This window comes from Haliotis rufescens, unplaced genomic scaffold (assembly GCF_023055435.1).
Source record: "Haliotis rufescens isolate VD_foot unplaced genomic scaffold, xgHalRufe1.0.p SCAF_94, whole genome shotgun sequence".
NCBI classification, from domain to species: Eukaryota; Metazoa; Mollusca; class Gastropoda; order Lepetellida; family Haliotidae; genus Haliotis; species Haliotis rufescens.
This window is the reverse complement of record NW_025964388.1, coordinates 60,690-73,618: the sequence shown is the minus strand read 5'-3', so window position 1 is coordinate 73,618 and position 12,929 is coordinate 60,690. Positions and strand designations below refer to the sequence as shown.

At 40.7% G+C, this 12,929-nt stretch overlaps 2 long non-coding RNA genes across 4 annotated transcripts in view; both read right to left on the bottom strand.

Annotated features, from left to right (window-relative positions):
- Positions 1 to 12,856, bottom strand: part of LOC124137688 — a 34,944-nt gene extending 22,088 nt beyond the window's left edge. Inside the window, exon 1 of one of the 3 annotated variants that reach the window (XR_006861557.2) lies at positions 12,651 to 12,856. This is a non-coding gene — a long non-coding RNA (uncharacterized LOC124137688). Of the gene's footprint in view, positions 1 to 692; positions 771 to 12,650 lie in introns of those variants that run through there. The other 2 variants (XR_007219769.1, XR_006861555.2) reach the window with 2 other exon arrangements.
- On the bottom strand, positions 1,094 to 11,149 carry LOC124137689. Its single transcript, XR_007219771.1, has 4 exons — positions 11,084 to 11,149; positions 6,169 to 6,298; positions 2,521 to 2,547; positions 1,094 to 1,640 (listed from the first exon to the last, which is right to left on the bottom strand). It is a non-coding gene; the product is annotated as an uncharacterized LOC124137689 (long non-coding RNA).
- Positions 12,857 to 12,929: the final 73 nt, after the last annotated feature.

Sequence of the window (12,929 nt, the reverse complement as noted above, 5' to 3'; positions counted from 1 at the left end):
GCGCGTGTCCGGACCCCTGGACCCTTGACCCTGGACCCTAGACCTACCCACGACAACCCCTCTACCCACCTCTGGATCCAAATGTAAATCCATTTTCATCAGCATTAGCCAACTATCTAGATATCAGCCTATTTCAGATTTATTTAGCCAGGTGTTTACCCTGACAAATACAAGCAGACGTCTGGTAGCAAAGAGGGAAATACACTTCCAGTTTCAGCAACGTTAGGACTACAATCTGATACCATATCCAGAATTTTATCATTTGGATAACTAGAGTAAGATGTGGTTGTGAATGGGTGAGTGAGTTTGATTTTATGCCGCTTTTAGCAATATTCCAGTAATATGACGGCGGGGGACACAAGAAATGGGCTTCACACATTGTACCTAATCGAACCTGGGTCTTCAGCGTGACGAGCGAACACTTTAACCACTAGGCTACCCCACCGTCCGAGAAGGTAACCTGGGACTACCGTGTATGCGCTTATTTTGCACACTGGATCTACTCTGATCCTGATTCACTGGGATGCTTTGAGCAGGAATCAACATCGGTGCAAAACTGCAAATTAATCTCTATTGCTATCACTACGAACCTTACTTGTCAAAGAAAGAATAGAAGATTTCAGTAAATTGAAAATATAGAATATAAATCTGCTAAACAACTAACGTAAACCGATCTCACTAATTAAACTCACCGTCTGATGTTCACCAGCAGAATGAGAACGTCGATGTTGTTATTCAAGAAGACGTGTCCGTCTCACAAATGAAGTCGTATTTCCCAAAGGCTACAAATGAGCTCGTATTTTCCCAGACGAGACTATCATGCCAGATGCCTACTTCTCATGGCCAACGTGAATGTGTAATATTATCATCAAGAGCGTCATACTGTTATTCTTCGTCGAATTGGTGTGGACACTCTATACTGCTTAAGACACCGCCAGGTATAATGTTTCCTAACTTTCCTTGCATGTTTCCTTATCGCCTGTGCCATTTCCTTAGGGCACTTGGTGATATTGCAAGCAGTGTTTTAAAGCTTGTATGTGCTGTGCAGCTTTTCGATTGTTTTTTTATAACAATAAATCACACAACATTTCTGTTTGAATCAAACAATTCTTTATTTGCGGTCACCACTGAACATCATCATCTCTACATCGGCATTATCTGCATTGCATTTTTGATGAAAACTGCATTTTTTATTTCATAATGCCAAAATATAACAAAAGTTCGTCATAGAATATACATTAGTATCGTTTTATAATCCTTTGAGTGAGTGAGGGAGTATGGCTACAGCGATCTGTAAATAATCGAGACTGGACCAGACATTTCATGATTGATATCATGAGCATCGATCCACGCAATTGGGACACAATGACATGCATCAACTTAGTCATCGTTTAATGCATGATCCTAGGAAAAACGCGGTGTGGCTACCAAACAATTTTATTCCTATACATGGTATATTGCTTGAATATTGTCACTAACGTCATAGACCGCTACTCACTCACTCACTCGTGTGTAGTTATCGTCTCGCCATATTTAGTGACTTTCCGATATCAAGGAACAAACTCGATCGATGCATGGCTGATTTCTTTGTTGGCGACAGAAGGCACACCTCATCGACAGCAGGAGAGAACTAAAGTGGCCTGTAAAATACGATGTTTAATTATATGGCGAATAAGTGTCAACACAAGTATACAGTTTAAGTTTTATGTTAGACGAAAACACGGGCACAATGCGATATTTGTGTGATGAAGATCAGACTTTTCGTCAGCCGCTGAAGATCACTTCATCAAGCTATCACTTCAAATGGTTTAAGATTCGTATCGACATCCGCACGTCTTCATGATTAAGGGTCTGTGGAACGTTCATGAGCCATGAATTTGTTCTTTAAGGTCAGATCGATTGTCAGCTCACCTTATATGAAAGCGTTCAATTTTCAACATTTTAACGAGGTTGAAATGGAACATACTTGGTCCAAATCATAATGAAAAAATGTTTGAACATTGCTCTGATTTAACAGGCCACACCGGCTCTATTGTACCATGTGAAATTGGATGTGCAGCGAGTATTAATTTGGTATCCGATTTGTTTGTTTGTTGTTTAACGTCGCACTCAGCAATTATTCCAGCTATATGACGGGGGTCTGTAAATAATCGAGTCTGGACCAGACAGTCCAGTTATTGACATCATGAGAATGGATCCATGCAATTGGGACACGATGACATTCATCAACCAAGTCAGCAAGCCTGACCACCCGATCCCGTTAGTCGCCTGTTTCGACAAGAATAGTCGCCTTTTACGACAATAATGGGTTACTGAAGACCTATTCTATCCCGGATCGTCACTGGTACTTTTAGTTTGGTATCAGAAATAGAATCAGTTACAATTTTTGAATCTTTGGACATGTATTCTCCACTCTGACGTGTCGCCTTCATATGTTAAGGATAAGGTAGGATGTTTTCACAAATGTAATAGTCTATATGGGATATCTATCATAAATATATAACTGATAAAACACATTACCTTTTGCTCCTGCTCTGCCTGAGGTGTCTGAAACACCGAAAACAAAGGCATAAAAAAATTGATAAAAAAGATGCATTTAATCAATATGGATAAATAATGTATACTCCAAAAACATTCCATCATCAGCAGTATACGAAATGATAAACAAAATGATCTAACTTTAAGCAAATGTAGGTCTATCATCACATGTTGCCTTAGTATTTGCCTCAGATTTCACATCTTCCTGAGGTTTGGGTTTTAACTGACTATAAAAGTCCAGTTTTAACCCTGGCCGAATTAGGCTGGAATATTTGAGTTGTACTTTGGCTGAACTAATGAGTTTATACATCGTCCAATCAAAATCGCGTAACGAAATTGACATCCGGTTCGATTCGGTGCACCGAGAAACGGTACTTGTCGTCTCGATTCGATCTTCGATCTACAATGTCTAGATTTCGATTCGTTTCATTCCAATTTTTGTAATAAATTTAAAATTAACCAAAATAACCTACCTCGTTGACGAAAAAAGTTAAAAGACATGCATTCATATCGACGAAGTGAAAATGTCCAAAATTGCATTTGTTTGAAATTTTTGACGACTGTCACTTGAAAACGAAAATTGATTAGAGTGACCTCCCTTTGAAAGCATGGCAGACGACGTGCTGTCACCAGCCCCATGTCATCTAAAATCTAAGGTTTTGGGCTCATTTCGGGTTTAGGCAACAGTCGAAAGATGCTGCAACTTGTAAAGTTTGTTACAAGGACATTACGTACAAGGCCGGAAACACAGCTAATCTTTCAATCCATTTGAAATGAAAGCATGGACTCGATGTCAACGCGAAGACTAAGCAGTTCAAAAACGAAAGTAAGCCAGTTCCATCTGGTCAAAATAAACTCACAGAAGTTATGCGACAGGCAAAATTGACTACTTATCAATCCACACTTATATCTCAGGCCATCGGAGGATACTTAGCTTGTGACATGCGACCTTTTTCAACTGTTCAGAATGATGGATTCAAACACATGATACATGTTTTAGAGCCCAGATACAATTTACCATCTCTGACTTATTTCTCTAATACTGTACTGCCTAACATAATGAAAACTGTAGTGGCAAGAGTGAAACGTCAGTTGAAAGAAGCTGAAACTGTATCTATAACGACAGATGCATGGACTTCGAGGGCTACTGAAAATTATGTAGCAGTCACTGCTCATTTCATTGACAAAGATTGGCAAATACAGAACTATACCTTACAAACAAAGAAATTCAGCGAATCTCACACAGCAGAAAACCTAGCTGCAAGTCTCTCAGTGACCGTTTCCGAGTGGGACCTTACTAGAAATGGGTGTGGTCCTGCTATCACTACAGACAGTGCAAGCAACATTGTCAAAGCGGCCAAGGAAGCTGGTTTACATCCACACATTGGATGTTTTGCTCATACTGTTAACATTGCCACTCAACGTGGTCTCAAAGTTAACCACATGGAGAGGCTTCTTGGGAGAGTGAGACGTGTAGTTAACTTCTTTCACAAGAGTGCATCGGCCACAAGCTCTCTTGCATTGAATCAGAAAAAAACTTAAACTCCCCAACCACAAACTGATCAATGATGTTCCAACAAGATGGAATTCCAGGTACGATATGTTAGAGAGATTCATTGAGCAACGGACCGCTGTGTTTGCTACTCTAATTGACATTAGAAGAAATGTCAAGGATATTGTTACACTGAGTGATGATAACATTCACAACATTGAAGACATCATCAAGGTATTAAAACCTCTGAAAACCGTCGGAACATTGATGTGTAGCCAAAAAAAACCAACTGCGTCTCTCATTCACCCACTGAAGGAGATGTTGCTGAAACAACTTGAAGTCTGTCCCAATGACAGTGGGCTGGTGTCTGATGTTAAACAAGCAATCAACACTGACCTCAATCCCAGGTATGTATAACTGCATTAATAAATTTGTCATTTTTTGACAAGTCACTTTTTTTTTAAATTGTTTGCAAATTAATTGACATATAAAGTTTATTTGATCCGTTTTATTTTTGATCACCGCTTATTCTTCAGATCATTTTATTTTTTTAATATCAAATTTATAATGTTTATTATTTCCACTTTTCAGATATTCCAAGGATGATACGTTGAGTTTCCTCCTAAATTCTTCTGCCCTTGATCGCAGATTTAAGGCACTGCCTAACATTGATGCAGCATCCAGACGGAACGTCTACCACTCCATCGGTCAGAGTACTGTTGAGCTCCACACCATTTTACAGTCACAGGTATACTAATAATAAAAGTAAATTCATATTTGTAGATGAAAAATGAATTGTGCTTTTGGAAGTTTATATAATATATCCAACTTACAATGAAGTATTTTAAACTATTTTTATTTGCTTCAGGTTACAGTGAAAACTGAGTCTGGTGATCCCTCAACTAAGCCCACTGAGACTTGGACTGAGCCCAATCTTCCAATGATCACAGAAGCAACTCCATCAACATCTGGTGCAGGATCTGGTGAAGTAACTAATGTTCATGATGATGATGATGATGATGATGATGCAGAACCACCTGCTAAAATAAAAGCCAAGGGCGACAAGGAGAGTTGTGCATTATCTGATCTGTTTGGTGATGTCTTTGTGACCCATGTGGAGGAAGCTAAAAGTCTGTATGAACGTACAGAGAGTGAGATCAGTATTTATAAAGAAGATGAGGTGCCCAGCCTAGAGTCTGACCCACTGAGTTGGTGGAGGGTGAGTGAGGGAAAGTATCCCTTGTTGTCAAAATATGCCAAACAGTGCCTTGGCACACCTGCCACAACTGTGGCTAGTGAGAGGGTCTTTTCAACAGCCGGGGATGTTGTGACTGCTCAGAGGGCTTCCCTCAGTAGTGACAATGTGGACATGCTGGTGTTTTTATCCAAAAACATGATCATCCCTGATGACCTGATTGACCTCACAGTCTGAGGTGATGAGTTTGTCCTGTTGGTGCACAGTGTCGCACTGTTCAATAAAAAAGTTAAAGTAAATACACGTTTTGTTACTTATTTATGCATATTATACATGAATCATTGTATATTATTAGACTAATGAATCGAATCGAAAATAATCGAATCGAATAGAAATAATCAAGCATCGAACCGAATCGAAGTATTGGTGAACCGTTGCAGCCCTAATGTGTACCGTCAACTTAACGTCAACAAATATCTTCCTTATCGTGTCATGTTTTAATCAAGGTGCTCACATGATTTGAAACGCTACACGAAGTAAGACCCGTTATATTACAATATAGATCCTGATTATCGGTCAGGGCCTCTTGACTGGGCACCGCCATTTTGTTTGAAGCAAATGCAAGTGATATGAGAGATGGAATCTGATTGGTAAAATAGCAGGGACATAGAAGGGACATGACTCGTAATAGTCACTGATGGCGCTACGATCGAGCCCAGAAATTCCAGTCTAGTTCTTCAAGGGTGGGAATAGGACTTTTACAGTCAGTTAACTCCCTTGCCTCAGGAAGATGCAGATTTCACAACTCGTATACTAATTGTCCACTGAGTGTGTCTCAGAATATTAAAGGATTCAAAGGCATTAAGTTGACCGAGGAAGAAGATGACTTTCCCATTGCCCCATGCTGCCTGATCGTCTGTAACTTCATCTACAGTATAAATACCTTGCTTCGGAATAACCACCATCACTCTGTTGCTTCCAAAGCCCGGGATGAAGTCACCAATGACACACAGAGCCATGGCAACAGACAGCACGTACCTCTTCATCATTCTGGCTGTGTTCCCCGGAGATTTCTAAATGAAATGTTTTTGGAGTAAAGTTACATATAAAATATAGTGCACAAGGTCATGTAGCTCATCTAAACTATTCTGGAATAATGTAAAATCAGTATAGTGAAAGCAAAAATAAGCGAAATAAGTTTCAGATGTCCTCATGTTTGTTTGTTTGTTGTTTGTTGTTTAACGCCGCTATCAGCAATATTCCAGCTATATGACGGCAGTCTGTATATAATCGAGTCTGGACCAGACATTCCACTGATTGACATCATAAGCATCGATCCATGCAATTGGAACACGATGACATGCATCAACCAGGTCAGCGAGTCTGACCACCCGATCCCGTTAGTCGCCTCTTACGACATTCATATTCGCCTTTTACGTCAAGCAAGGGTAGCTGAAGACCTATTCAACCCCAGCTCTTCACGGGTTTGTCCTCTTCTGGATTACATGATACATAGGAATCGTTCAGAGAAGATGGACAAAATCACATATTCAGCATGTTTGTTCTGATGCAACAGCAATACACCTGGTATGCCAAATATCACAACATGTAACTTGTTCAATTTGAGCAACGATCTGCCATTTGTGAAAGTTACATACAGTCACCGAGCCTAAACATCAATCCATTTCCGTAGGCTAATACCCCAAGCATCATATAATGGGAGCCTATTTTAATGTGTATCTCAAATACCATAATTCGTCTTGAAATAAATCATAGTTGGTGATATATGACTATTTTAGTTAATGCTTTGTTTCCATGAGCGAAGTAAAGTGATCCTTTACGTGATCGTTGATGACTCTTCGAACTGATCCATCATAAACTCTTACTGGTGTGATGCTAAATGTTTTTATTCACGTAAAGGGACCACTGGACCATTATGCATGTTTATATTATTAATTATAAGTCGCTTGATCAGAACGCTGTATGTACACACGCACAATGGATATTCTATTCACACATGACACAACAGAAGTTGATTATTCCTTATGGTTATATTTAACAGGATTATTCTGAAGAAAACTATTTCGTTTCATAGCAATGTTACAAATAATGCAAACTTATTAATGATGCTTATTCTGTTACAAGAATACTCTGTATGGGATAGATATGTAATAATATCGACAGATCGCACACTAGAGAAAGAACACAGACGTAACATAGGCCTTGATATTTGATAATATCTGCCAGTTTCTATCACAAGGACGCGACTGGATAAGCAAGATCTGACAACATTCAGTTTGGATGTTTCTACATCAATATACATGATTATAATAGCGGATAAACAAGCATCAGTTCAAAATACCTTTTTGCAGCATTTGGTACAAAGGTTGTGAGAACATTGGATGCAGGAGAAAAAGAATTTGCATTAAAATTGTTGTTTATAACATGTTTTGTGTGTTTGTTTGTTGTTTCTCGGTTTAACGCCGCACTCAGCAATATTCCAGTTGTGTGACGGAGGACTGAAAATAATCGAGTTCGGGACCAGACAATCCAGTGATTGACATCATGAGGATCGACCTACGTGAGTGGGATACGATGACATGTATCAACCAAGTCAGTAAGCCTTGACCACCCAATCCCGTTACAGGCATGGGTTGCTGAAGACCAATTCTACCCCGGAATCTTCACGGGTCTTTATAACATGTGCTACTCTAAATCCAAAGTCAATCCACGCGCACAAAGCACTGAACATTCATCTGCCAGTATTTTGTAGTTACCACATAAAATATCTGATGAGGATTGACCTACGTAATTGGCATACGATGACATGCATCAACCAAGTCAGTGAGCCTTGATTACCCGATCCCGTTAATCGCCTCTAACGACAAGCATTGGTTGCTGAAGACCAATTCTACACCGGAATCTTCACAGGTCTTTATAACATGTGCTACTCTAAATCCAAAGTCAATCCACGTGCCGAAGCACTGAACATTCATCTGCCAGTATGTTGTAGTTACCACATTCATATAAGAGAGACATCCCTGGATAGATCACGTTTGTAACCTGGTCGCAGATTGACCAGTGCATTGTTGGTTGGTTGGTTGGTTGGTTTGTTGTTTAACGCCGCACTCAGCAATATTCCAGCTATATGATGGCGGTCTGTAAATAATCGAGTCTGGACCAGACAATCCAGTGATTGACATCATGAGCATCGATCCACGCAATTGGAACACGATGACATGCATCAACCAGGTCGGCGAGTCTGACCACCCGATCCCGTTAGTCGCCTCTTACGACAAGCATAGTCACCTTTTACGGCCAGCATGGGTTGCTGAAGACCTATTCTACCCCGGAATCTTCACGGGTCTTTATAACATGTACTACTCTAAATCCAAAGTCAATCCACGCGCCGAAGCACTGAACATTCATCTGCCAGTATGTTGTAGTTACCACATTCATATAAGAGAGACATCCCTGGATAGATCACGTTTGTTACCTGGTCGCAGATTGACCAATGCATGGTGTGAGAGTGGAGCCCAAGTGCCACGCACATGTCGATCAACGACCTGGCCACCGATCGTGGTCTATCTGGGGATATCTCGAGTAATTGAAAGAAAGCGGTCTGTAACATTTCGTCACAAACCTGACGTCACTATATATTTGAAATTTCGTCAGTTTGCAATAGCACCGACATTAATCAACATGTCACATAAAATATCTGAAATGTCGAACGATACCAACACTGAAGACAAGAGAGTGGAGCTCACCGATTAACGACCTGGCCACCAATCGTGGCCTACCTAGGGTTATCTCGAGTTATTGAAAGCGGAAGGTGGTCTGTACCATATTGTCACAAACTTGACGTCACCATATATTTTAAATTTCGTCAGTTTGCAATAACACCGACATCAATCAACATGTCACATAAAATATCTGAAATGTCGGTCGATACCAAAATTGAAGACATTACATTGTCTAAACTGGAGGTAAATAAGATCTGACAATTTCTCAATTGAGGCGTACATGTATGATGCAGATATGACGTAGATTGTGGAAAACATATATGGACGACATCTAGCCAACAAGGGTGACCAGGACACCCGATTTAGCAAGTGAGTGAGTATGGTTTTAGGCCGCATTTAGCAATATTCCAGCAATATCACGACGGGAACACCAGGGCTTCACACATTGTACCCATGTGGGGAATCGAACCCGGGTCTTCGGCGTGAAGAGCAAACACTTTAACCACTAGGGTACCCAATCAGCTCAGAATCATTGGTGGTAATAAAACTTAGGGGGAGCAGTTTGAGCCTGATACTCAAGCGTCGGACATAGAATAAGGGGAGTAGTTTGAGCCTGATACTCAAGAGTCGGACATAGAATAAGGGGAGTAGTTTGAGCCTGATACTCAAGAGTCGGACATTGAATAGGGGGAGTAGTTTGAGCCTGATACTCAAGAGTCGGATATAGAATAGGGGGAGCAGTTTGAGCCTGATGTGAAGAATGAAGTGAAGAATAGGGGGAGCAGTTTGAGCCTGACACTCAAGAGTCGGACATAGAATAGGGGGGGGGGGGGGGGGGGGGGGGGTAGTTTGAGCCTGATACTCAAGAGTCGGATATAGAATAGGGGGAGCAGTTTCAGCCTGATGTGAAGAATCAAGTGAAGAATAGGGGGAGTAGTTTGAGCCTGAAACTCAAGAGTCGGATATAGAATAGGGGGAGCAGTTTGAGCCTGATGTGAAGAATCAAGTGAAGAATAGGGGGAGCAGTTTGAGCCTGATACTCAAAAGTCGGACATAGAATAGGGGTAGCAGTTTGAGCCTGAAACTCAAGAGTCGGATATAGAATAGGGGGGGGGGGGGGGGGGAGTTTGAGCCTGATACTCAAGAGTCGGATATAGAATAGGGGGAGTAGTTTGAGCCTGATACTCAAGAGCCGGATATAGAATAGGGGGAGTAGTATGAGCCTGATACTCAAGAGTCGGACATAGAATAGGGGGAGTAGCTTGAGCCTGATACTCAAGAGTCGGACATAGAATAGGGGGAGTAGTTTGAGCCTGATACTCAAGAGTCGGATATAGAATAAGGGGAGCAATTTGAGCCTGATATTTAAGAATCGGGTGTAGAATAGGGGGAGTAGTTTGAGTTTGATACTCAACAGTCGGACATAGAATAGGGGGAGTAGTTTGAGCCTGATACTCAAGAGCCGGATATAGAATAGGGGGGAGCAGTTTGAGCCTGATACTCAAGAATCGGACATAGAATAGGGGGAGTAGTTTGAGCCTGAAACTGAAGAATCGGATGTATGATACAGGGAGTCTTCTTAAAATAAATTATAGGTTAGGAAAAGTATCCTGATTTAAGGGAGGCACCTTGAATTTTCCAACTAAAGTTGAATATAAAACTATAATAACATAACTTGTACTAAAACATCGGACACAATATTGGGTAACACTTGTAACCTGACATTTTAGAAAAGAAAATTAGGAAGAGGGGTTGAAAACCTTTATAATACAAGATATGTTTGATCTATTCTGTAATCATTTTGTTTCGAAACAAGGGGAGTCATTTGGGCCCTGTAGGGGAGTTAGCTGAGCCCAGAGGGAGTGTTTTGAACCTGGCTAGGGGAGTCATGTAAGCCTAGGCCCATATGACTCTAGAGTCAAATTTAGGGGGAGTCGTTTAAACCTACTACAACGGTTTGTCACTCGCCATCTTGCCGGCTTGTTTACATTCCATATCCAGGTCGATTTCTTTATGATACACTTATTGACAAGCACATATCTGGCCGAAATATATATATAACACATTTCTACACATGTACAAGTCATCGAAATGTGATTAAAGTGGTTTACTTACCCAAATATCCACAGTTTATTTCGTGAGCAGGAAAAATGTTACGAACCCCAAGCGGATGTAGATTTCAGCCGCGGGCAGAATCTACTTTTATTATGTTCATTCGTCTTTTCCCACAAAAAAGTTTCTGCCATATGATATTTGTCATTTAAAATCTACAACATAAGGCGTTTTAAAAAGTATTTTTTATAAATTCAAATACATCTCATTCACACATGTTGTTTACGATGTAAGCATACAAACAAGAACACCGGGATACCTTATAGTGAAACAATAGCGTAGTCGCGGTATAAAACGAATTCTATGAAAGCGGGCGAGACATCAAAAGACAACGACATTGACGGTTGTTTAAAAAAGTAAGACAGATGCTCACTTGAGTCTTTTAAATAGACTTTACTTGTTGTAGAATACGTTTACACAGACTGTTGTTGTTGAGAAAGTGCATACCGACAAGAGTTTTTGGGTGTTTTTCGAAGTCATGAGAGCTGGGCCCACTTGCACAAAGTCATCTTAGCGCTAAGCCTCTCGTAAGCCTATGTTAAAGTATGGGAGTTACGTTCATCTTAGCGCTAAGATCGCTTTGTGCAAGTGGGCCCTGGTGACTTTGAGGCGACTGAAGGAACACTGTCGGCAGGTGTTTGAAGTTTATATTAACAACAATTTCAAGTCATTTTGACTTCATTGTTGTAGTATGAGATATCCATCAAAATGTATATCAATCGCCAAAATTCATTACCTTGCATTAATTGTCGAAGAATTAATGCCGGTCAACGGTACTATTTCGCATTCGCGGAATCTTAGTGCTAAATGTAGACTGTATGTGATCAGGTAAAATTCCACGAATTTGATGCCGTTTCATGCGCGTGTCGGGACCCCTGGACCCTGGACCCTGGACCCTGGACCCTGGATCCTGGACCTACCCACGACAACCCCCCTACCCACCTCTGGATCCAAATGTGAAATCCGTTTTCATCAGCATTAGCCAACTATCTAGATATCAGCCTATTTCAGATTAAATTAGCCAGGTGTCTTCCTGACAATTACAAGCAGACGTCTGGTAGCAAAGAGGGAAATACTATTCCAGTTTCAGCAACGTTAGGACTACAATCTGATACCATATCCAGAATTTTATCATTTGGATAACTAGAGTAAGATGTGGTTGTGAATGGGTGAGTGAGTTTGATTTTATGCCGCTTTTAGCAATATTCCAGTAATATGACATAAGACACAAGAAATGGGCTTCACACATTATACCCATGTCGAGAATCGAACCTGGGTCTTCAGCGTGACGAGCGAACACTTTAACCACTAGGCTACCCCACCGCCCGAGAAGGTAACCTGGGACTACCGTGTAAGCGCATATTTTGCATACTGGATCTACTCTGATCCTGATTCACTGGGATGCTTTGAGCAGGAATCAACATCGGTGCAAAACTGCAAATTAATCTCTATTGCTATCACTACGAACCTTACTTGTCAAAGAAAGAATAGAAGATTTCAGTAAATTGAAAATATAGAATATAAATCTGCTAAACAACTAACGTAAACCGATCTCTCTAATTAAACTCACCGTCTGATGTTCACCAGCAGAATGAGAACGTCGACGTTGTTATTCAAGTAGACGTGTTTGTCTCACAAATGAAGTCGTATTTTCCAAGACGAGGCTACAAATGAGCTCGTATTTTCCCAGACGAGATTATCATGTCAGATACCAACTTGTCATGGCCAACGTGAATGTGTTATATGATCCTCAAGAGCGTCATACTTGTTATTCTTCGTCGAAGTGGTGTGGACACTCTATACTGCTTAAGACACCGCCAGGGATAATGTTTCATAACTTTCCTTGCAT